Source organism: Andrena cerasifolii, chromosome 14, assembly GCF_050908995.1.
Source record: "Andrena cerasifolii isolate SP2316 chromosome 14, iyAndCera1_principal, whole genome shotgun sequence".
Lineage (NCBI taxonomy): Eukaryota > Metazoa > Arthropoda > Insecta > Hymenoptera > Andrenidae > Andrena > Andrena cerasifolii.
The window spans coordinates 9,184,118-9,209,312 of NC_135131.1; the positions used below are offsets into that span (position 1 = coordinate 9,184,118).

General features: G+C 50.7%; 1 protein-coding gene across 2 annotated transcripts in view; it reads left to right on the top strand.

Moving 5' to 3' along the window:
* The first annotated feature begins 153 nt into the window (after nt 1-153).
* Nucleotides 154-25,195, top strand: part of Daam (disheveled-associated activator of morphogenesis-like protein) — a 52,751-nt gene continuing 27,709 nt past the window's right edge. Inside the window, exon 1 of one of the 2 annotated variants that reach the window (XM_076826499.1) lies at nt 154-753. The gene's annotated coding sequence lies outside the window, so the exon portion shown is untranslated. Of the gene's footprint in view, nt 754-13,752; nt 13,995-25,195 lie in introns of those variants that run through there. The other variant, XM_076826500.1, reaches the window with a different exon arrangement.

Sequence of the window (25,195 nt, forward strand, 5' to 3'; positions counted from 1 at the left end):
CCGCGAGAGGAGAGTAGCCGGTTGGGGGTGTAGGAGAGCGAGAGGTTCGCGGTCGCCTAGGCGACGACGTGGCCGTCGTCGCGACGTCGGCGCAGTGCGTCGCCGCGTTGGAAGAGCAGCGCCGGGTCGTCGGTCTACAGTCTACCCGATGGCAGGCCAGTGTCCGGAGTTTTCTCGGCTTCCGCGCTGTTCCTCGCCTCCCTGTCGCAGCCGACGTCATTCCGACGCCGTCCCAGCGAGTTCTCGCTAGCGTCGCGGCGACGAGACGGGCTTCTGGCTATGCCAATCGATGCCGAGTGCCGCGCCGTCGGTTTGATCGTTCGTCGGCGATCAGGCGCGTCTTGCCTGGCTCTGATGCAAGCTTCTGGCCCTGACCAGTGAACTCTGCCCGGCTTTTCTCATCGATCCACGCATCTTCTTCCCCTTGACCGACTGTTACATTCCGGGATCGGTGCCGTCGTACCCGAGAGCGTTGATCCCGATTGGAGTCTAGACAGATCTGTCGAACACCCTGGAAGACGCGGATGGGTGGCGTTGGAGTAATAGGCTGGAGGGTTGCTAGTGGATGAAACTGCTGTCGCCGCGGACGGTGAGATCGCCCGGCATTTGGTAGACGACATGCCCGCCAAGCTCGAGGGCACCGCCGCGTGAGAGGCTGCCGGGACATGTGCCTTTTGGTCTTCTATTGATCGGCGCGTCCCGACGCGGCCAACGGGTCCTGACGTCTCGGGATCGCGGACAACGGGAGGCACGGTAAGGTTCTGGCATTTTACCAAACGCTTTTTGATACTGTTCGAGTATAAGCTGCGACAACGCTGCGCGGAATAGGGACTCTGGACTGGACACTGCGGCTGCCATGTTGGGGGTGTTTGTTTCAACGTTGTGTCGATGCACCGTTGCACACTGTAGCTCCAGAGCTGCTTCGCGTTCGTATTACAGCGCTCTGAGGTTCTGCCGTTGGTTTTCGGTAGTCTAGCATTCGCAGTGGCAATTCAGAGTAGCAGGCGCGTGAATTTCGACAGTGGCATGGTAGCAGCGGAGAATGTTAATCTCAGGATTAGCTGTCTCGTCCACGGGCATAAGTTTGAAACGTTGCTGGCGATCGTAGGCTAATACCGAGAGGAATTGCACGTGTCAGAAAAGAGGCGCACGCAATGCCACGTAGCCCAAGGTTCAGCCTCTCAATTAAACCGGTGATAAATCTCGACGTTGTTCTGTCCGCAATAAATACGCCGCGCAATCAGGATTACACGAGGCGCAGGGGAGACGTACATACAAGTCGTTCCAACTTATTGCTACGCGTAAATCAGCGACATTAAAGACCTCGATGGTCGGGGATCGGGATTCGAGCAAAGATCAGCCGTGCTTCACCGAATAGCTGGCCGAGGCTACGCGGAATCCGAGGGAGGTGAAACGGCTGGACGGTGGAAAAGATAGCGACTACCTCAGCCGCGATCATTCCGCGGAGCTAATACCACCGACCGAGTAGCTACAATTACGCAACGAAGATTGATGCTTCCTCCATCGGGGGCAGTAAGAATCGTGCCAGTTTTCCATCGCCGCGAAGTAACGCAGCCTGGCGAAGCTTCAGGATCAGGGTCACGAAGGGGTCCCCATCTTCGCGAACTCCTTGCAACAGGAGTCCTAAAAGAACATATTCAAAGCCGAAGCACGCGACACGTACGTCACCGGTGACGCGGCGAATTGGAAATGTTACGTGACGAAGAGAACGGGGAATTTATGTCAACGGCTATGAGAAGACGAACCGCCATTAATGATCCGCGGAATATTAATGCACGATTATGGCGCTTGTCAGGGAGATTTATCTATAAGCTGTGACATTACGAAGCTCGTCGTACGCTGGGGACAAAAGCCAAGTTCTTGCCTCCAGCCAGGATTCTACTGTGCTCCTTGGAAGCTATTTATCGATGATACGAGTCGGGAAGAATGTTAGAAGCTCTCAGCAGGAACGAAGGTGGTTAAGTACCTATCTGTAGAAAAAAGAAAGAAGAACAAGGATTGTGGAACGATGTGGCCGCGTGTCTGAATTTCGTTATCGCCGCGAGTACAAATCGAAACGGTGCTTCGCGTTCAAGTAAGCCGGAGAAAGTCGTAAATTTAGAACTGGTACCGATGGCTGGAGCGGGGTGATTTAAACTGACGCTCGAGGAGGCCGGCGCTGACGTTGGAGCAACGACCATGGACGTTGCATCAATCAGCTCCAACGAATGGACGTATAATCTTGGTAATAAGGATCGATGGAGGGCGTAATCAGGACGATTCCAAGCGGTCCCCTATCATTGATCGTCGATCGCCAACCCGGCTCCTGGTCGCCGTTAGAAAAGCCAGAGGGGTCGTTTTATATCCCGCGGCTGCGCTAGCTGCCAGACAGACCCGGGTCGCTCATTAGGAGCGAGTAAGAGCGACCGCGAATAGCTCCGAAGGCTGCGCCACTCCGCCTGGAAAGCTCGTTACGTTCGATTCGTCGGGCGCAATTAAAAACCAGGCAAAAGCCACGGGAATCAGCTGCCGATTTGTCCGCCAGCTATTTCCGCAAGTGTTTTCGAACCGGGGGCATCGAAGCTGGACGGCTATCTGGAAACGCGATCGCGAGGAATCGGTTGGAGAATCGACTCGCGTTTTCCGCTTCCGATACACCGGAAAAGAGACCGGACTCCGCGTTCTTCCGCCTTTCTGGGAGCTTCGGGAGTGGAGGAACCGGCTGCTGCACCACGGGCTCGTAGAGAGCAGCGGTTGCGACGCGATGCGGCGAGCAGAAGTGCACGCACACTCCGGGGCCTTTGGGATGAGTAGGTGGACAGGATAAGGAAGTTCCTGCCGGCGACTTTTTCTTACTCGTCGACACTTTCGAATTGAAAGGCGGTCCACGTCTCTATTACCAAACACGCGGGATTACAAGATTAACCCTATCGCGTTCGTTACTTCGTAGGCTGATACCGCGGCGAAGCGTACAACAGCGCGGCGATTCTCATTAACGCGTTACAGGGAACTTCCATTGTGTACTCTGTCGGGCAGGCGCGTTCAATTAGCGCTTTCTTTTAATTTGGCTGATAAACGCGCCCGGGGGACGCGTTGCTCTGAAAAAGCTACGCGCTATATTTAACTCCCAAGGGTATACGCGCGGGCTCTAATTAATTACGCCGTCTGGCGCGTCTTTCGTACCCCCGCCTGTCGAATATACTTATTAATCTTCAGCCCTGTTCAACGAAAAGGAGCAAACTATCTAGGAATCGGCGATTCGCGGCTGCTCGATGAAAAGGTTACGTTCTTCCGATGATTTTTCACATTCCCATTGCTCAATGAGTTAGGAGGCGTATTTAGAAAGTCGCGCTAGCTTTCCAGGCATTTAGAATGCTCCCCAAATGGAGTAAAACGCGTGAAATTCAGGGGACTCTGGTCGCTGGCTGTTTTGGGTAAGTGCACGTGCAAGGTGCAACGTTTGCCACGCGTGATCCAACTCGAGGGATCCTCGCATCCCATTCGGAGCAATGATCGATAGGATCACCACGGGGAATCGAGCTCGAGAATCTCTTCTTCCCCCTTGGTACAGATATCGAGTACGCAAATGACTCGCCGCCAGCCCAAATGATAAACAGCGCGTTGCAACGGGCCCGCTGACATTTGAAAATGTCAGTGACTACCTACACGGCCTCTACACGTAGGCTTGTGCCCGTTGCCATTGTATCGCATCGGCAGCGACGATAAAAGGACGCGATAAATTGCCCCACTAATGCGTGCGCACTTAGAAACGAGCCCTTCTCGTCGCTCCGTCGATAGATCGAAGGGCCATTAAGGGGTGGTTCCGGTCAAAATGTCGATTCTTTTTTATTTCAATTTTTTGAATGTTTAAGAATGCGTGGTTAAAAGGATTTTTTTTTGAAATTCGTAAAATTCCCGAAGTTATAGACATTCGAGTAACGGCAAATGCATCGGTTAGGTAACACCCGGCCACTCGGCGCTCACGCGAAACTTTAAACGCGTTTTTCTCGAAACAGTGCCCTTAAAATCGGAGGAACCTGTATCTCGAAAATTTATTATCCGATTCGACTGAAACTTTTTTATTTTGGAGAATATACTTCTGGTTCGTGGACTGATCAGTACAATTTTGAAAAAATTGAAAATTTGTTGTTTTTAAAGGCGCTGAAGGACGAAAAATATAGGGAAAAAGTGATTTCAAACTTCAAGTGTCGTTATTTTCTAAAAAAATGTCAGTTTTGTAATTTTTTCTGGTCAGTCCACGAGCGAGTTTCATTCTCTTTAATAATCTGGCCTTGTTTTTTATTTCAGACCAATGGTTTAGATGCTACAGGTTCCATTGTTTTGTATGAATTTTTTTGACGCCTCGACTTTAACGATTCCCCAGTGCCGTCTGCAATGATTAATTATAAAACAAAAAATATATTTCTATAGTTTCAGATATCCTTAATACAATGCAAAAAGTCCTATCAAATTACATGTAGTAGTTTTCCTTTAATTAATTCCTAAAGATCGCCTATTTTTATGCGCTCTAGACCGGAACAGCCCCTTAACGCAAAAATTGGTCATGGTTCTTGTACTGTGTTGGAAAGAGAGCAGGGCCACTGGAAGTCACCGTGACGATGCTATTTATCCATTCTAGCGACCCAGTTCGACATTCGAGTTTCAGAGACAGATGAATCTTTTATTATCCCCTTTATCTCCCGCAATTAACGGAGAAGAAGTACTTCCCTTACAGGAACCGTAATTATTATTCTTCTGCACTCAGATGTCCCCGATACCACGCGAGAATGTTACCTATATAGCATTCATTAGCTTCTAACACCACGCCCGCGTTTCGAAGATAGGTAACGCAAATCACGCAACCACCTTTGAAAATTGTGGAGCACTCCGAGTGCACATTCCCGCGTTACTGACGCTCCGAACCGCGACCATCGTTTATCCTTAATCGCGACAAGGGTAATTTAATCTCGCAATGAAGATAAGCTCGCAATAAACCCGGGGTTTTTCAGCATTACCTCGCCTCTCTCTTGTAGCCTTATCGGCGCTGTAAATAATGAGCGCAACGTTGGTACAGCATCAGCGATACACGAGAAATTTCCGCGTTACGTGCGAGCAACCGTTCGATTTCCAGAAACGCGTTCCTTTATCGAACTTAATTAACAGCGACCGCGGAGTCGCCGGAGAAAGTGCTCACGCAGTCATTTCCCTCTTGAATTCCATCTTCAACGTGTTAAGATGTCTTATCGCATCTACAGAGCAGCATCGTTTTTCTTTTCACGCGATGCCTGCGCCAGCAGTGAGCATCCTCCGGTCCAGCACAAGTGTTCGTGACTCAAAATTTCTTTTCCCAACCGTGGCTCTGAGCTGCCGTATCTTTTATTCCGCGGTCCTCCGGAAAGATGCAGCATTTCCCGCGCAACGTTCGAACGCCTGTAATTTGTTTCATTGAAAGTGTCGAGGCGCGAGGAAGAAATGAGCCGCGGAGGGTCTTCCGCCTCCCTGTTCGCGGCTTTTTCCCCTGGAAAGCGGACGGCTGTTGCGCTCCCGCTAGATGTTTAATGCCACTTTCAGCACGCACGGTAGCCGAAGGAAAGAGAGAATTACGGCGGTGATACCCGAGGAGAAGTACACGGTTCGCGGCGCGCTTATTACGATTTTTATTGGTCTTTACGATCGCGCAGTCGAACGCGCTATCAAACGCATACCTAACTGTACACCGAGTTGGACACACGCGCGCTATAACAGTGTAGCGTGTTTGTTCAACGTTGTATGCATCTCGGGACGCCGCTGCATCCTGGACGCAGCTGTGCCTTGCGCGAAATTTATTGCAGTTTTTAATCGATCGAACGGCCCGACCCAATTTTCCCCTCTCTGGTGTCTTGTCCCTCGAGAAGACGCGTGTCTCGAGAGCAGCTCCGTCTCAAGAAGAACTTTGCCTCCCCCGGCTCCGCCGCTCCCAAATGGCGCAATTACGTCGACGGCCGTTTCCCCGAAAAGTGAGGGAGAATGGGGCAGAAATTTCAGCTCGATCTAATTCGTCGGTCGATATCTTCATCCTCCGGGCGAAACTATCGGGTAGGAAATTAGCCAATTATCGTTTGAAGAAAATTGCCGCGAGGAGCAGCTGGCCCGAGACGGCATATGCTTCCTGCTAATAGATTCGATAACTCTCAATTTCCACCGAATTATCTGTGAAATTTCATACTGTCTTCGAGCCTTAGCCAGCGTGCTCGAAAAGTGGGAAACCTGATCGTGGGCAACCCCTGGCTTTTGAGAAAAAGTCGCCTCGTTTTAAAAGCTGATCTCTATTAACCCTCGGTTGTCACACCTACTTGTTCGAACGTCGTTGTCACACTGGGTCAATTTGACCCTGCCAATATTCAATCAGCTGTTATTTAAATACTATTTGTTAAATTAAGTCTAAAAAATTCTGAGATAAAGTTTGAACACTGTGGAATATATGCCCGTCGTTGGAAGTTGACATTTAAAGTGTCGTCATGCTTAAAAAAAAATTTGAAGCAATAAGAGTTCCGACAAAAAGTTTTTTGCTTAAAAAATTGCAGGGTCAATTTAACTCAGTGTGACAACCGAGGGTTAAGTACACTAAAAAAGCGAATATTTTCAAACTTCTGTTTTAAATTTTTAATTAAACTGACACTCCAAAATGGGTTTAAAAGAAGCAAGAGGGGTGCTTCGCTCGCATCGCGTGTTTCAGTCAGAAGTCATTCCGATCCGTCGATGTCATCGCCAGGGTAGTTTTTTCATTGCTATATTTTCCTTCTCCGCCACCCCAAAGTTGCCTCTCCCCCTGGGAAAATGTCTACGGGCGCCCTTGGCCCTGATACTCCGAACACAGCGAACTAGCTGCGTACCTACTTCGACAAGGGCACGAATTTCTAATATCCGCCTGCAGCGGCCCTGACGTCGCTCTTTATCGAGCCCCGACGAAGTTCGAGGGTGCCTAATGAAACGATACCAGCCGCTATCGCGCGCAGAGGGCGGAGGAAAGGCGCACGGACAGAGGGGCTGGGCAAATAGTAGAAAAACGAGAAGAAAGCAGGCCGTGGAAGGGAAACGGACGTTTTCTCATGGTAGCCAACGAAACGTTTACGAGGGGCCCTAAGCAAAGGCAGCCTCTAAATATTTAGACGAGCCAGCCACGTAACACGTGTTTCCTCTCATAAGCGTGTCGACTTGGGGACGTCTTTATTGTTAATACGGCTTTGAAGGGATCCACCGTGCGTTTTAGAAAAGTAGACACAGCTTGCCTGGGCTTCGTTCCATCCTCTGCTGTTACATTGCCACCTTCCCAGTCGCAAATTTTAGAGCCGCTGCGCAACGCTGGTGTTGCTTAGCTGCGCGTGTTTGTTAAAGTTATTTTTCTTTATTGCCCGCGGGCGGAAGCTTTCGTCACATTCGCGGCAGAATTACGACACAACGATTTCGTTGCAAACGAATTACCACGACGACTGTTAAGGGAACAATGGCGTCATGGAACAATACGATCATTGGTAAGCGACCGAGGTTCTGGTCAGTGAAAGCTTTGATATTTCCTACCCAAAACGGAAGACTCCACTTTCGTCCGGTAGAAATTCTTTATGTAACTCGTTTCATATTGCTGTGCGATGCTCGTGGTCTGGATTCGTTGCAAAACAACTTTTTTAGATCGCGGAGGTAATCCTGAGATTTTCATTCGAGTAGGTACTCTATTACCAATTCCTCAACATTTCCACATTTTAGGCCTCCAACGTTTTCGTTAAGGAGACTAGGCAGTCGAAACATCGATTTTTTTTATTGCACTTTCCGAAAGAACTATCTCTTCTGAATTAAATGACGCTTGGTTTATATTAAAATTCGCAAAATTGTTGATTTGGCAGCTAAAAAGGTCAAGCGGCAACCCACAGTGTCGCCTTTGCTCAGAAACTTTAAATGCGTTTTTCTCGAATCTTTTTTTCTTTTGGTTTTCGGCTACTTGCGGATGAACGGAGGTTCGTATCGACTTGAAAAAATTACAGGATGTGTAAAACATGTGCCACTTCCCGCCAAACCTCTGATATGGTCCGTAAAAATTCGAGATTTTTATAAAAAAATTAAAAAGTCACTGATTTTTAGTAGCGCGCGATTTTTTTTTAAATAATCGCCGTTTTCGGCCACCAATTTAATAATTCTGTTTTAATTTTAGTTTTTATTGGTTCAGCGGGAAATTACGAATGTAACAAACAAGATTCCCACCTTGAAGTTGGATTACGTCACTTTTTAAGACCAATATTACCATTTTTAAACACAATCGTTGTCGCGCTCTAATTAAGACGATCCAGCGGTCGTTAATAATCCTCATGAGCGCATGATAGGCGAACAAGATCGTCGCTTTATCGGTCACGCCGTAATTCTCCCGACTCAGGGTCCCTGGCCCCGCGAATTTCAAGGCCCGAAGCCTTTCCTCGCGACCGGTAGACCTTGGTTTCATTCTAATTTCCGGACGATACGTCGTTTAAGGTCGGAGATAGTTGGCGCTCGAGGGCCTCGGATGGCCTATCGTGCCATTCGTCATCGTGGCTCCAATTAAGGCACTTCTAGCTCGCGGTCGTTGGCTACTCGAGGCTGCTGTAAGAGGATTTTAGAGCTAGGCAGTCTGTCCTCGGTATCATTGCCGCCTGCTACGTGGTGCGTTATGACGATTGTCCATTCTGGGATTACGGTGTCAGTTTTCGGGGATCTGGGCCTCACGGTGCATTATATCACTGTCCCTGTAATTCTTGCGCGACAACGAAGCCCGGGATCAGAGCCACTCTGCACTCGAAAGACCCGAAAAACCTCCGGTACCTTTTGCGCCGCTGATTTCGTTCGTGTTGCTCTGCTTTTTCCAATTTTCTTGACGATGACTTCCCTACCAAGAAGGCAGACTAATAACTCCGGGTGTAATGCTGCTGCGGGGCTTGTTTAAGGCACTCGGCTAAGGCGGTCGTTCCAAGTACGTACCGACGACGCGATGGGGCTTCCTCTAGTCCTGCTGGAAGGAACAGGACGAGTCAATAACTATCGAGCGATAAACCGCTGCCTTCTAATCAACGTCCGTCGGCCCCGTCCATTCGTTAGCGAAACTACGCGATAAAATCGATAGGCCTGCATCCCGACAAGAGCAAAGAGCGCCATGTGGGCTATCGGGCACAGCTGTCAGCTCCCTGCCCGGAGTGTATCGCGCTCCCTTAAGCCTCTCTCACAACAACGACCCCCTGGCCCGTCTATTGCTCCATTTACGTATGCATCGCCACGAGCACCGCCACGGAGGCGGCGTGAAATTCTATCCTTATTGATGAATATGCAGCGAACGCGATCCCCCTGTCACTTCGTATTGGCTGTTTTATAAAGCACGACCCACCCTGGCGAACGCGTGGAAACAGCCTCCAAAGAGCAACGCGAGATCGACGAGCAGTTCCATTCTTCTGTAACTTCTTGCATCCACTGTGATAACTCGGGTACTTTTCTTGGGGAAAGCGCATAACTGATTGGACTTTTATAAACTCGGTGTTCAGTGCTTGGACGCGCATGAACTTTGGTATCCTTACCAAATGAAGAGGTGTTGGCGCCGATTGATTCACGCGATTTATCCCCGTGTGGACGAGGCCGCAGGATGGACCACTGCACAATGGCCCGAGTGTTCTCCTTGGGAGTGAGTCAGAGGGCCCCGGGCACGACGTCTGCCAAAATATTGTACTTACACTCGCTGCAGCTCGCAGCCTTCAAGGAGCCGAGACAATGACATCATTCAGGGAAAGGGGGCGATAAGGAGTACGAGGGCGACGCGGAGGTGGGATATTAAAGTCCTGATTCGTGCCACCCCGCGCGAAGAATGGAGAGTGTCGCAGCTGCTCCTTGATAAACAAGAATCTTTCTCTCCTAGGTGTATAAATAGAAAGTGCAAGGGTGTTGGGAATGGTTCTTCCAGCTCCGCGGCTAGCCTCCGTTTTAAACGTCATTCTTCCCCGAGGAGGGTGATGATTTCAGTGCCCTTTCAGGCGACCTTCGGCGTCTGCAGCTCCCGACCAGCTTCACTTTCCCGCACTTGAAGCCAGACGGGCCAAGGTACACCAGCCGCGGCTAATCTTTTCAACAAACACCCCCTGAAGGTGCGAAACGAACGTGTGCAGACCACTCGAGACGAAACAATGACTCACGTGCGAACGGCCAATCGATAACAAGGAACGGTGCTTGACGTCTCGAGTTCCACTCGACCTGTGCGAAGTATATTACGCCTTTATATTTTATTATCATCACCCACGCATTGTGCAGATGGTGAAGAATATCAGTGCAGAGAAGAAGAAAAATGGAAGAGATAAGGAGTAAATAAAATCGTGGATGTAAGGAAAACAAAAAGGCTCAGCTTGGATAGCTGCTGTTGAGCCTGACCTGGGGCGTCGCGCAGAAGGGATTATACCCAGAACTTTCTTTTCGCCAGTGGATTTCGAAACAGGGAAATTCAATGTGTTCTAGGTGGATGACCGGCTTTTCCTGTGAAAAACTGTCTTTCCTTTGTTTCATCGGGCACGTCCAGCTTCCCCGAGGATATCTTCCTCCCCTGGAATCCCGCCTGCTGACTTTCTTGGAAAGGTTCAACGCGCCTCCCTTTTATGGGACATTCATTTGGTCGCGCTGCCACTTGAGCAGACCAACCCTTGTTAGGAGAAGCCAGCACCAAGGACACCGTTGGTCTCGCCTCTTACTTCGTTCAGCCTCCTTCGAAGATATGTTCTTACCGTGGCTGGATTCGATGAAGATATCCCCGCGATTCGACCCCGTCTTCCTTCGCGAAGGTTCGCCAGGCTCGCCGAAACAATTGCCACGAGATGATGCCTGGTACGTGGGTACGTCATCGGCCCTTTTAGGTCTCCGATGCCACTGACGGCCGTTCCTTAACAGAGTCTCAAGGATGCCCCGAGTCTGGGCAAGGTGAAGGTTAAAAGTCGTTCGTGGAAGACTTAAGATAGATCAGTGACACTTTATAATCTTCAATGTTCCTCGTCTGCAGCATCTTCGCGACTTCAGTCTCGCTTCATAAATGAGGCCTAATTGTCATCTTCTCACCGAATGCCTCGTTGCATTTATGAAACTCCGAGATGGTTCCTGCGAACTCTACCCTCGAACTGTGATCCTCTGATCGTCAGCCTGCTCATTTCTCCGTCGAGATTACAATCGCAAATCGCGAAGCGATTAGCTGCAACGGTTGTCCGAGAAACCGTTTCCACGGTGACTGTGATTGGATCGAGCGAAACTTTGATTCAGTTACGCTGCTCATTAGACGCGCCTACATACCTATGTACGTACGTCTGGCGAAGCGAAAGTGTTCGGGGGGCTAGAATTCTAAATCCGAAGGCGTCCCGCCGCACCGCGCCGTCCCGTTCCTCGACGAAATCACGACTGTCACGGCTCCTGTCCCTAATTGCCGTCAATTGCTGCCAATTGTCGGGCTGACCCTCTGCTCTGACCAGCTGCAATTTGCAGCTAGGTCGCGCGCGTCGTCGCTGGTCGTCGTGCAAATTCGTTATGCACGCGCTGCATTACTCTTTCTTTCCCTCTCTTTCTCTCTGTGCTTCTCCACTCGAATATAATTAACGTGGCGACCATTCGCTCATGCACGCTCCGCAATAGACTTTAGTGGTTTCGTACGAGCAACAGGGGAGGTACACGAATCGAAACGCTCGGGGATCACCGCAATTTGTGCACGTCTACGCTGCGGCTTGCTTTGCGCTCGTTCCTGGAACGCTGGGACACGCTGCAATCTGCAAGATACCGTGTGCTTCCAAAGCAACCTGCCCTTTGAGGGTCCATTTCTGATACCTTGCACCTGTGTACCTCTGTCGGAGTCTGGGAATGCCAGGTTTCATTGAGGTTCTACGTGAATCATAGTAAATGCATTCGAGTCTTGCGAATGAAGGATACAATGCCGTCACGTGAATAATTTTTGTTTTAATTTTCAATCGCCATTTCGTTGACTTTAATGCACAAAAAGAAAATTTTAAATATTTTTAGGGGAAGAAAGATAGAAATATAAATGTGAACATAAATGAAAAACACAAAGTAAATGCATTTTTATAAGCCGTAAGACAGTCCCCATCTTGTGTCGGAAGCAAAATTTTGATAAAAAAATTAATACAATTTTTATGTTGATGTGTATGATTTATACTTTTTTTGTGGGAAAAATATTTTTTATCTTTTCTTTAAGAATTTATATTGAAAATGTGCTCCCGAAACATTGCGGGGAATAGTTTTCTGCACCTCTCTGCAGATTTTATGCTCACCGTTTTGGAAACGTAGTTTCTGGGAAATCACGTTTAAAGTTGGACATGCAGTTTTGTCGTTATGCGATCTCATGCGCAGGCTCGCACATTTTTGGCAGTAATTCCTTCAATTTTCGGAATTTCGGGGCCCGGTTGCGCTTAAAATACGTAGGAAAGTTGTAGCTACAACGGAATATGCAAAAATCCCAAAATCGAATTTTCTAAAATTTGCAGGATTACCCCTTAATTGAGATACGTGTTAAATTCGCAAGGAGCGACTCTGCACTCTCTCGCACTCCTCCTAGCCACAGTATTCGCTGACTTTCAACGATCGTGTGCGGTAGGGCAGGCTGATATTTCAAGGTACCTGAGGGGAGATTTTTGGCACGGTCGCCGCGCCCAATAGCGTGGCAGGCTCGCCCTTAATAAACCGTGAAGCAATCCTAATTACGGCGTTGCTATGGGGCACGAGCACCGTTCGAGCATGAGGTGTGGTGATGCATTAAATTAGCATTGCATTTCCGGTGTGGTACCATCGTCCAGAGCAATGTCCCTGCAGTCTCAACCTCTTCTTAACACTTTATCCACTGCTCCTCCCCGCACAAAAGAAAACGAACATTCATGGCCCAGTTTCCGAGTCATGCCCCACATTATGCATCCGCGATACTCTCTGTCACTTCAGTCCCGCTGGAAACAATGCCACGAAATCGATCATGGAAATTATGCATGCATTATGCGGCACGAGGAACCGCCCCTAATTGCATCGGCATCGTCGCGCTCGGTGACCACTTCGCGCGGCTCGCGACGCGTATGATTTTCGAGCGGACCTGTAGACAGTAGTGGCCCAGACGTGGAGAAATTGGGCGAGGGAAAAGCAAGAGGAAGGAAAAAAGGGCCGGGATCGCGGCTGGTCGAAATGCGTGCAGCGTGTTGTTCGGTAGGGCGAGGAGTGGTGGGAGCTGAGGCAGATGTTTGGTGTACGGCACGAGGGCTCCAGTCCCCCATGGGGTGCCGCGGCATAAACTACCCTCGGTCGGGAGATTCTTTCGCGTAGGCAGGCCGGCAGGCTCCGCCGTCGGCGGGACGACAACAATGGCCTCGGGTCGACGCTTCTGCCCCTTGTGAGCAGGCCTTAAGGGCCACGTGACACACGCGGGAACACGCATTTTCACGCAGCCACGCTCGTGCCCGTGCTAGTGGACGTACCCACACAAAGCCCCCGCAGAATTCGCCGGGGACTCCTTCGAGCCGTGTCGAGCCTCGCCTCACCACGTGGATGCTCCAAAGCGTCGCGGAGGACGCCGGTGCTACCGAGAATCCCGAAGGCTCTCGCCTCGGAGTTTCATTCGCCGTGGCGCGTGTGCGACGCGCGAATAATTATCCTGGAACAGTGGTGCAAGCGGTTGTCAGTGGAAAGAACGGGCAGGAGCAAAGTGGATCGCGTTGCTCTCGGTCGGATCGGAGCGATTCTCGTCGACGAGTGCAGCCCAGAGAGGTCCGGGAGTGCAGCTATTTACTTGCCGCTGGCTGTTTCGAGCTGGCCAAAGAGAGGGATGCCGTTGAAAGCGGGCCGCGCTCGAGTGCCTTTCGAGAGGATGCTTAGCGCTTAAGCGTGGCCGGCGATCAGCTGCTGCGGACAGCCGAAATCGACGTTCGAGGATGCAGTTGGATGAGATCAGGCTGCACGCGCCGTCTCACGAGGCTCCGACACGCTGACGCGTAAGTGCCGATGACTTTACGTCGGTTATTTTCTAATGTATGCACACGGATCCATGGGCGATAATCAGCCGGGAACAATTGATGGGAGGATGTGGATCATTTTTTCATCGGCACGGTACGAAATATTCTGTCCTGGTTTCGTTCTGTGCCTAGGGGGGGTGGAAGGTCTGTCGAGTATTGTGGGGATAACTAGCCGAACCGCGGGTGAATCAAACTGTTCTTATTACTCCGCGGAGCTCTGTTGGGTAGAAGAAGCTTCCAGGCTTCTACCTTTCCTCTGTAATTACGCAGCTTAGCCTTATCTCGTAGACCGTAGACGTCAGATTGCTCCGAAACACGCGACAGTTGGAGCCAGAGTAACCGAATACCCACATAACAAAATGCGAAAACCACAGCCCGAACATCCTGAGCGGCCTCGAAAGACGCGCCATTCGTGCGTGAAACGCGGGGATCTCGATCTCTCCGGAAGTAGTCGAGCCACCGATCGGTATCTAACGACCGTCATCGAGTTTCACGATGCTGTCAGACCGGAAAATACCGCAAGTCAGACGCAATATCTCGCGGGACACGTCATTCCGCTGCGTCCCACTGAACACGATCCTCCAGCGTCCAGGACAATCGATGCATCGTTGACTATTGGTCCCCTAGGTCCAAGGGTCGCGACTCCTTCGCGATTCGTACAGCTAGAAACGATAAGGAAGCGAGGATCCGGCGCTGCGTTAATTGCGGCCCACCTTCGACTCGCGATCCAACCGGAGAACGAAAGTGACAGGCCTCCGAACGGTTTCGACGCAGGAAGCGACGATCGGGCACGGTGGAAGAGACCGGAGCACTGCTTTATCAAAACACAGCTACTCCGCGCTGCTTTCCCTCGAGACGATTACGAAAATCACACCTGGGACATCGTTTCCCGCCTAAACATTTCCCTACCGCAGGTTTCAGTATTGTGAAACGTGTTTTCGGAGCCGGGAGAGACGCGGCCGTTGCTCAAGAAGCTGCGGCGCCTCTGGACTCCGTTCCGACAGGGAAAGGTAGACCAGCCGGCCGATAAAATTCAGTCAAGAATTAGGGTAATCGAATTCAATCGATGCTTCCGCGTTACGATAACCCGTTTAGGCGAGGCGCAACGGCAACTACCGTGGCGGCACTGACGCGTGTATCTTGCTCGCAGGGACAATCTCTGTAGCATAATTCTAGTATGACCCAGTGGAGGCATTTATTGGTTAATGAACGGCGCAGCTTCGACGAGAACCTCGTCCCCAATCAATGGCAATAAAGTTGGCCGGGTGGACGAGCCAGACGCCAGCTTCCTACGTCGTTTACGCAACCGAGTACGACGCGTCCACGTCTCTTCCTCCTTTTTTCCACGGCACGTCGATCGACGTTTACGCGCCTCTCGATTGTAAATCTGTCGCGGAGTCGCTTTCTACCGGGCGTGCACGATGACGGAGAGCCTATCGTTGTCCAGGGCCTCGTCAGGTAAGCGCGCATTCTTGTCTTCGGCGAATCCGCGTGGAAAGTACAAGTCGCCGGCTATCTAAACCACTTTCCCACTTCCGTGCGCAGCGATGCCTAGGCGAGCGGATATTTAACGCCAGGGGTTTCGTTCGTTACTTGTTCTAATGGAAAATAGAGGATCGACGTCGACTTGCCCGCCAAAGCTGGTCCCCATTAAGGGGCCCGCCACGGACATCGCGTGTTATTTCCACAAACAACGTCGGGAATTAGAGAAAGGTTCGTTACGGTTCCCGGTCGATCGGGAGATTAGGTGTTTCCTCGGGGATTAGCGTTTCGAGGTCACCGTTTCGCCTGGAGAGGATGCCAGGACTCTACCGGCAGAAAAGAACATTGAGCGCGAAAGGATTGGACCGGCTGGCAGCACTATGCACATCCGTAGAATGGCGAGGAGAAGAGACGAATGCTACCTATCCAATGTCAAGAGCGCAGGGGAGAGCGTGTTCCTCGGTGTACATGGCACGAGACCAGCGAAACGAGCGTGTTGTTCGTAAACTGTGCGCCTCCGTGAGCCACAATTAACCGCGGCGATGCTTGAAACACGGAAGCGATTCTTTCTGATATAAATCGCCAGCTTACGTGCCGCGATAATCACCGGTTACACTAACGAAGTGTAAGTTCGCGTTGCTTTTGTAAAGCGCCGCTTCACGACTTCACGACTTGGGACCCTGTAACGGTACGCTCGCTTCTAGCCTGATGGAATATCCCCGATCGGGTGGTACTGGAAAAACGGACACTGAGGATGATAATGGAACGCCGGACCGTCCACGCCCTCGGCTGATAGCGCTACCGTTTCGTTTCGCTGAAAGTACCGTACGGTGTGTTCCTCTTTTCCTGGACGTGGGAAGATGCAGCGAGAATCCAGGATGAAAAGCACGACGAAAAAATGTGCTGGCGCGAGCGACAAGCGATCGTCTTAACGATCGCCCCATTCGAGTAGCCTCCTGGTTTTCTCTTCTTCATCCTTTTCGGCCATCCGAACCGAAGAGGAGGTGACGTCGCTTCTTTCGCAGCGAGCTGGAACGCGATCGCAATTTTTCAGCTGTCAGAGCGCGGAGCAGGCCCGAATTTTGCTCGTTCCTCTTTCCCGCCGCGTTACGCCTCGGCGATTTAATCGAGCTGATCGAGAACGACCCGGTACGAGCGCCCGGAGCTGGGTGCCGCAACGTTCCGCAGCGATCGAGCTTCCGAAGCAGCTCCGAGCAGAGATAACCCTACGTCGGACGGATCTAGCGGAAGAATCCGACAACGAAGGGAAGCATCGCGGCGAGAGACGCGGATTCGGATGCCTCCTCGAACCGCCGGCGATTCAACTGTAAATACCAGGGAATTATGCGATGTAACCGGGTTTTCTGCGAACCTCCATCTCTCTCCTTCGCACTTTTTGCCTCTCTAAAATCATGAATGCGAATAGCCGAGACAGGGAGACGCGGCGGGTGCCGCATCGCTAAAAAGCGAGCGGGACGAGGAGGGTCGAGCCGCGGGAGCGTGCGAGGAATAACGAATGCTTGAACCCGTGCCAAGATCTTGCCTCCTCGTGGCGGAGTCTCGTCGAGGGGGAACCCGAAGAAGCGACAGTCTCGCGATCGTCCGATAGATTCTTCCTCTGGGCCAGCGAAATTATCTGAATCTCGTCCCGGGATTTGTTATTAAAACGAGGGGAGCAGGTTGGAGACGCGGCTGGTGTAAACTTCGGTTTATCAGTTCTCTGGACCGTGGAGGATTTGAATGTGGATCGAATCAATTATCGACGAACGTTCGTCACGGTTTGGTACAGTGCAGGTAAATTTCACGGGTCGATTTGTTACAATACTGGATAAATAATTGGACAAATCTACGATAATTCAATCTCTGCTTTGCGTCTTCAAGTATGTGCACCGAGGTTGCGTAATAAGGCTCCACGACGGACGTTTGAGTACCTCATCAAGAAATACCATCTTCGCTTTAGAATTGAACGCGGGTAGTCGTAGAAGCTCGCAGAACTCGAGCTTCTGGCTGCAACAGTGAAGATTAGGGATCCTTGGAATTAATTCCATAGGTATCGTGGCTCCGTCGCGTGAACAAAGACTAGTTTGGGGGGACCAGCTCGATACCGTAGAAACTGTACTCTAGAGTCTCCAGTTGCTGCTACCCGTTCGATCCGGCGGGAGCTGAGACGTACTGGCAGCAATCCAGCAACGAGGGACCAGAGGTAATCGCACACCGCGCCCTGGCCCTTGTCATTCGAGTTCCTTTAATTAAATCATCGGCATTGTAGGCTCGAATGGTGAGTAGGGAGGCCTCGATCGATGGCGAATCACCAGGAGGGTCAGCACACTCCTAAACGAAGATTAATCGGCCTCTGCTTGCAGTCTACTTGAGTTTCACCAAGAACCGCTCCGTTCCCTTCTCGTTTGCCCGTAGGACGAAATCGTCCCCAATGTAATATATATCGCGGAGCGGTGCTATTATTGATTTCGTCTGGGCCTAAGGGTTTCGTGTGCTCCACCCACGCCTCTCGTGCACGCCGTGAGTCACTGGAAAGATTCGCCTGGCGAATTAAGAACGCGTCTCGCCTGACCCGTGACGAAGGTTTCGCTGAAGATGCACTGGCGTGGGTACTAAAATCTTCATTCCTCCGAGTGGAAGTAGATGCCTTCGGACAACAAAGGACGTCCAGTTAAAAAGCGATCTTCTAAAATTTTTGGGGGGTGGCAACTTATAGGCATGCCTATTTGCTTAATACGCGAATAAAATATTAAACATAATTTAATAGAAAAGACCACTTTTTTATTTCAGCTCTTTTGACTGGGCGACTTAAGGCAATTTTAAAAACAAATCACTTCTTTCATTTAGCAAAATTAGCAGTAACTCGCGTGTGTTGTCATATTGAATTAATTTTAAAATATGCTCAACTGTTTTAAATTAAAATATTTGATGATATTTCACGGAAAGGGTGGCAGACGTTCCGGGGGCGTCAAATCTCCAAATTCGCACCTGCTTCTAGGTACCTGCAACGAGATTAGAGTACCGTTTTCTAATTCCATACAAGTTGACGCTGAAAAGATTGCAATAAATAGTTTCGGAATCTTCGAACCACCGGACTTGTTCCCGCGTCCCTATCAGTACCCTCCCAAAGATAGCGGGCAAGCAGTAACTTGCGCAGCAAGCCGCGGAAAGTATGGAAAACGACCGTGACATTCCGATAGAGCACGCCTCCACCATCGATCTCCGCGTATGTATTATCTATACAAGGGTTCCATAAACGCGTTAGAGAGTGGGCTTGATGGATGCGCCTCGCGTCGCCGACCGCTGATACGCCCAGCCTCGGGATAGTCGCGACACGCGGGGAGAAACGAGTTAATTTCGCAGCCGGCCACTCGTAAATTCATCTTTTCCCACGAGAGCCGGCGTTGGTAGCACTCGACGATGTGTTGGACGAGCCCGCGGAAAGATCCAGCTTATCTCCTCTCGGCTTGGAAAGTTGCGCGCGAGCTCCAGATTTCCGCGAGTGGAGGCGATTAGCGCGCTCGAGGCGCGGGACAACTCGGTGCTCGCACGATCGGGGTCGAAGCCGATCCAGGTCTCTTATCAGCGCCGGCTCGAATCTCAGGCTGCAACCTATCATCCGTCTGACGGCGGCGCTAGGGAAAAGACCAGCTCCCGGTGTGGCCTCTCAAGCGGGCCCTCATGCGTGAAATTTCTCTCCTCTACGGCGGGGCGCGCGAGGAGGAAGGGGGAAAAATCGGCCAGGCAGGATAGACGTTTTATCGGCGCGGTAAAAATCCCGGCCCACTGACCCACTCGGGTGGCAGATAAGAAGCAGCAGCATGCGAAACGGACCACTCCTATTCTCGTCCTGTTTCGCTCGCTGCAGGATACGGCTAATCTATTCGCGCGTTCCTTTCGTATGTACAAGCCACTTTCCTCGGTCCCTGGCTGATCTAGATTCGTTAACGCATCGCGCGCCCATGTCCGCCGATTCGTCACGGTAATCGGTGGAAAGGCAACGCGGTTCTGGTGTAACGACCGTGGAAACCTTTCGAGTTGGCGCGTTCCGATTTCTTTCGGCGGGCCTCGGGGCTGTTGGGCTTGCCTGGGTAATTAAGAGCCCTCCGCGAGGTGGAAGTCGGGTGTCCTTGACTTTGAAGCCGAGGAACAGGGTTGGGAAGAACCTTCGGGCCATACTCGCTCTTTTTTAACCGACTTCAAAAAGGAGGAGGGTATAGATTCGAACCTTGTGTATTTTTTTTTATGTTTCTCCCCGCATAACTCCTCAGCATATGGACCGATTTTGATATTTTTTTTATTCGAAAGAGGGCGATGCCCCGGTGGTCCCATCCTATTCTACATCAACTTTGGCCCAACATTTTGCCAGTTCTTCATTTATTTATTTATTTATTTATTTTCATATGAACGGGTAAGACCCATTTGGGACAGAAGAAGGTGTAAAAGACGCAAAGTAAAGACACAGCGTTACAACAAAACAGAATAAAAGAAAACGAAACAAAACTAAACTAAAAGGAAAAGGAAAACTAAAAGCTCTGGTTAATAATCAAGACTATTGTCATCTTATTATTATTATTTTATGTACGTACGCGCATTTCTCCTCAGCTTGTTGTGTCAATTTATATATATATATAAAAAACCATGAAATAAAAAAAATAAAAATGCACTAAAAAGTAAAAATAATTTCTTCCCTTATTTAATGTACGACTCTCAATTTTTTATGTCTACGCCTCGTCCTTTGCACTGAGTAAATCTGGCGCCGACTTACAGAAATCGAGAACCGTAGATTAAATGAGGGAAAAACTGAATTTCTACATTTCAGTGCATTTTTATTTATTTTTTTTTTGAAGTAGGTTTTAATTCTTTCATAAATTTTTTCTGTCCCTGATCTGTGCATGGTCTGAAGACTCTGCGCATGGCAGGATTAAGCGAGTGGGACCAAAGGGGAGAGATTTTGGGAGCTGAGGGTAGCTCGGTGCACGGGATTACTTGGCGTTGCAACTGTTTTTAGGAGGATGTCATCGGAACCGGGCAGAAATCGGGTCGTCGCGAATCGTTATAGCATTTGCGTCATCTATTCTGGATATTTCTAGTACGTGCATGCAGAACCGAGACCGTACACCGATTTACGTGCCGTGTAATCGTAATTAAGACGCCCCCGGAGGCGCTCGATCACGTAAACAATGCCCGGGGGGCACGTAGATCCTCGTGGATCGACCTTTCGGCACGCCTGTCGAATCGATAATGCGTCGCCCGCGTATCGGGCGCCGGGCACCGTTAGCGTCCACGCTGCTCGCTGAAATTTATTCTAAAACACGCGCCCGGGGTCAGTGTGCCACGATTTTTGTCGAGCAACAGGTGTACCGTGCGTCGGCGCGATTTCTCGCGACGATCCAACGATCCTGCCGGCGATCTTTCCTGCGGTCGAGACGTCGCTGCCCCTCAACGGGGACGCCGTCTAGACTCGAATGTATTAGCAGCAGAATCTTGGAAACTGCCATTTACCATGGTGATCGTTAGTGGACGTCGCGTGCAGTCACCCTTGATACTTTCCGAACAGAAAGAGAACATTCTTCTTCCACCACCTCGGCGCGCGTGGCTTCTACGACCCCTAGAAAATTATCGGCACAATTTTCTCGAGCACCTACATTATTGAATTCGAGGTTCCGTCGACTCGGCCGACACCTCTAGCTGTCGTAAAACGGTCACAGCGACGACTCGTTTGCTTTCTATAGGCACGTTACAGTGATTTACGGCGAGGACATGCCTCGCGCGTTGCTCGCCGATTTTAGAGCGCCCTGTAACCCGGTGTAAACGTAAATAGCGCCGTTTTGAGTGGCGATCGATATGTCCGGCAGAAAGTCTCCAGCACGCGCTGGAAATGTCTAATGCGCAGGAACGGCCGCGGCGATAGCGACCCGAATGTCCCGGCACTACGGGCCACTTTGTACGTGTTTCCGCGGCGGTTCCCTGCCGCTCATTACAGTCATTTGCTACCAAGTTGCTGACCGCAATTTCCGCGTCAATACTTTATGACCGGCGTTCTCGGGCGTTCTTGAATCCCGGTGTGCAAGTGCGCCTTGTACTCGTTCCCCTGCGCGGAGAATCGATATTGTATGTCGGTCACAAGGCTCCGGGTGGGCAACGCGCGGCTGTTATCTATTCACGGAACGATAACAGGCGTGTTTCTTGCGGCGAACAAGTGCGTCGCACCAGTTCGATGCTCGCGCGAAGCTGTCGCTGCCGTGTCCTTTCAGTTCTAGTTCGCGACACGGTGCCTCTAACGGTAGCCTGTTCCGAAAAGATGACTGTTCGACACGCGTGAATCCGTGGCAGCTTATCCGCGAAGCATCGCGCCGGACAAAAGGTCCGGGACGTGCAGGAAATCGCTAACGGGCGGGAAAAGCCGCGAAGGTGGCGAAACGGAGGCTCTCTGCCCGCGGAATCGGCACGAACGAGAGTGGAATAACGAAAGGGCGTGTTACCTGAGCCCACGCGACCATCCGCGCGCCCACGCTCGGCTAGACAGGGTCTCTCGGTTTCTCGTAAAGCCATGGGACTCTGTATTATCCTGTAATGCAACATAAACGCAGTCTGCTCTATCAGACGCCCGTATGGTTTAGAAAATCTAGCGAGTCTAACGTTTCCTCGAAGCGGTGGCTCTGTTGGATGCCAGCTAGATACAGTGACTCGCGTTAATATTCGGACACTTTTTAAAATCGCATAACTTTTTTAGAACTGGTCCAAACGACTCGAGTTTTTTTGAGAAGCTAGAAGGATTAGTTTGCTAAATGACGTATTTGGTCGTTTTGAAGAAAAATGTATTTGGTCGGAATAGCGAAAAGAATAGTAAAGGTCGATTTTTAAACTTTTTTTGTGAGCTTTCGGCTTAAATGGCACGATAATGGCAGTGTACTCGACACACTGCTGACTGTGTTCTAAAAGCCAAAAGCCAGAGAGAGAGAGGGGCAGAGAGAGAGAGAGAGAGGAAAAGGGAGATCCAACTTAACGGGTCTTTCTCAGTAGGTCGATACGTGCAGTAGTTGACACCGATTAGGACCTCGAAATACGCATGTGTCGCGACTGTCTGTGTAATCAGCCCGCGATTGAAGGCTACAAAGAGCTGTAATGAACTTCGGATAGCCTTCGAGGAGCCCCGAGTCCCAGTTCTCCCGTAATTAACCCTGCGCCTTCCACGAGTCCTCCTTACCGGCTTCCAAACTTCGTCAAACACCATCGGTGAACTCCACTTTACGGGGCCAGCAGTCATTGCTCTCGAAAATATTCCAGCCTGCTCCACCGCCATCCCCGGAGTCATTGTCCTGTGAATAAATTCCGAGCGATCCGAGGAGCCCGGGGAACCGAGAAATTTCTCGCCCAGAAAGCAGCGCGACGCTTTCGAAAAGCCAGCCTTACGCATTCCCCTCGAAAATCGCCTTATCTCTCACGGTAGTCGCTCCAGCCGCGCCAAGTGCACCACTTAAGCTACCGCGCGCTACCGGCAAGCTCGCGTGCACGAGATTACACCGTGAAATCTCTTGGCCAGCATTTTTGGTGGGTGGTCCAGCGCAGCAAACGCGAGGGGAAAAGGTGAACTCGAAAGATTCTCCTTACATGACACGTTTTACGTGAAAACTTTGGGATTAAATGGGGGATTTTTCCAGCTCCTGCCCTTTCCAAGAGGGAGCCACGATGACACGAGCTTCTGCGTTAATAACCCGTCAGTGAGTCCGTTGAAAATCATCCAGAGACGCTCGAGGAGCGCTCGCAATTGCCGCGAATCTTGAGCTGTCTTGGAATTGCATTCTGCGGGCCGATTAGCCTTGCAAAGTTGGACCCGAGTGATTCATCTCTCATGCATCAGTTTAAGCGTGAGCGTGGGAAATGTTTGGAAAAACGGTCGGTTTCTCCTCGTTTGTGGGTGGCTCTTAACGGTTCATTGTACCAGGGATCACTGTACCAGCGGCTACTTTCCATTTCACTGTTTTACTTTCTGAATTTATCGTTTGACTATCGTGCAATCGAGGGTATTAATATATTGTCTGCGACGTGAGTTTCTCATCGGGCCTCTCGTTATATCCGGCGCGACGTGCGAACGCCAACGCGGAATCGAGATAGAGGAGCATGATTAAATGTGGCGCGAAATGGTTCCTGCTCGAAATCAAGTGGCATTACGCTATTACTTCAACGACTTTGCAGGGATCTAGAGGTTCCCCGTAAGCGTCACAGACGTCAAAGGTCGCGATTAATCGAAATCATTCCTATTTGCATCATTGGGAGAAGAAGCTAGAGAAACAAACCAGCGAGAGATGGTCCGGCGCCACGCATCGAGCCATAATATCGCCTGGAAGCAGGAAAAGTTCCCGTGAACGACCCCCGACAGGCACGAGAGGCGCTGAAATACGAGCGTCTCTGTTGGTCGTTGAAAAATATGCGTCATTCCCATTATTCCGTAATGTAACGTTCGACAGGGCCACGGGCTGTCGTCCCAGCCGATCCATATTCATGGATCTCCCGGGGAGTTAACGATATTCGTCTAATTAATCTAATTGAATCCTCGTGAACAGCACTGCCGCTAACTCCAATTTCTCAGACGCTTCTCGAAGACCCTCCGGTGAATTCCTTCGAGAACTCTGGATAGCCGAATCGCGACGTCCCGCGAGATTTCCCGGACACCTAGCGCGGATCACAGAGACAGACTCTCTCGCGGTGCAACCGACTCTCCGGGTAGAACGTAAGTTTGCAGGGTTAATTGATCGGCGGCGAAGGCGGTGGGGTCGGGTCAAACAGGCGCAGGCAAGAACCAAGTCGAAGAAGTAAACCGCGTCGAACGGTTTCTAAACGGCCGTCGAAAGCCGTATACGAAAGTACCGGTTCGCTTGCGCAGGTCATCGCGCTCGAAGGACACGAAGGTACCTGTACCATCCGCCAAGGGCATTCCTCCTCGACCCAGGGCGTGAAAGGGGTGAACGAATCGCCGAGGCACGAACTTCAACCTACACTCAATCTGGCACTTTCCGGGACATTCGCCTCGACCACTGGCCGGAGCAAATAATCCCGATAATTCTAGCGTAACGAGCTCTGGCTTACCCCTCTCGCGGCGTGTACAGCGTGATCCACGAGCTCGGCATCGCAGGACGTCCGCGGGAACCGAGCGAACTCGATTGAAATGTCGCGGCGGATCCCCAGGACCACCTCGACGAAGAATGTCCTCAAGGCCGGCGGTGCAGCGCGACAGGAACGACAACCAACCCCTCCTCCCCCGATAGGAAGGGGAAAAAATGTCCTGGCCATCGCGAGTCTCGTTTTTCCCGCTGAAAAACCAGTCATCCAGCGGGGAGAAGAGACAAGAGTGCATTCCATCGCGAGGCTACTGGCCGCCGGGCAAACAAGGACGATTCCTTTCCCCGATCTCTGTTCACTGTCTCCCAATTCCACTTCTGATGATCCTTGCGCGGTGTAGGATCTTCCTAGCTTCTCATAGACGAGCTCGCTACTCCACAGAGATTTTACTCTGAACAGATGGGTTCCACGAGCAGCCTGCCTATTAACCCTTCGTTGACACTCTGGGTGTGAGCCACCCATCAACTGATTTCGACGCTCTGTACCTTCTGTATGCAAAATAAATTCGTTTTCTCCAAACGCGACTCGCAAACTATATTTTTTCCTCAAAATATTATATCGGAACAACAAGTCTG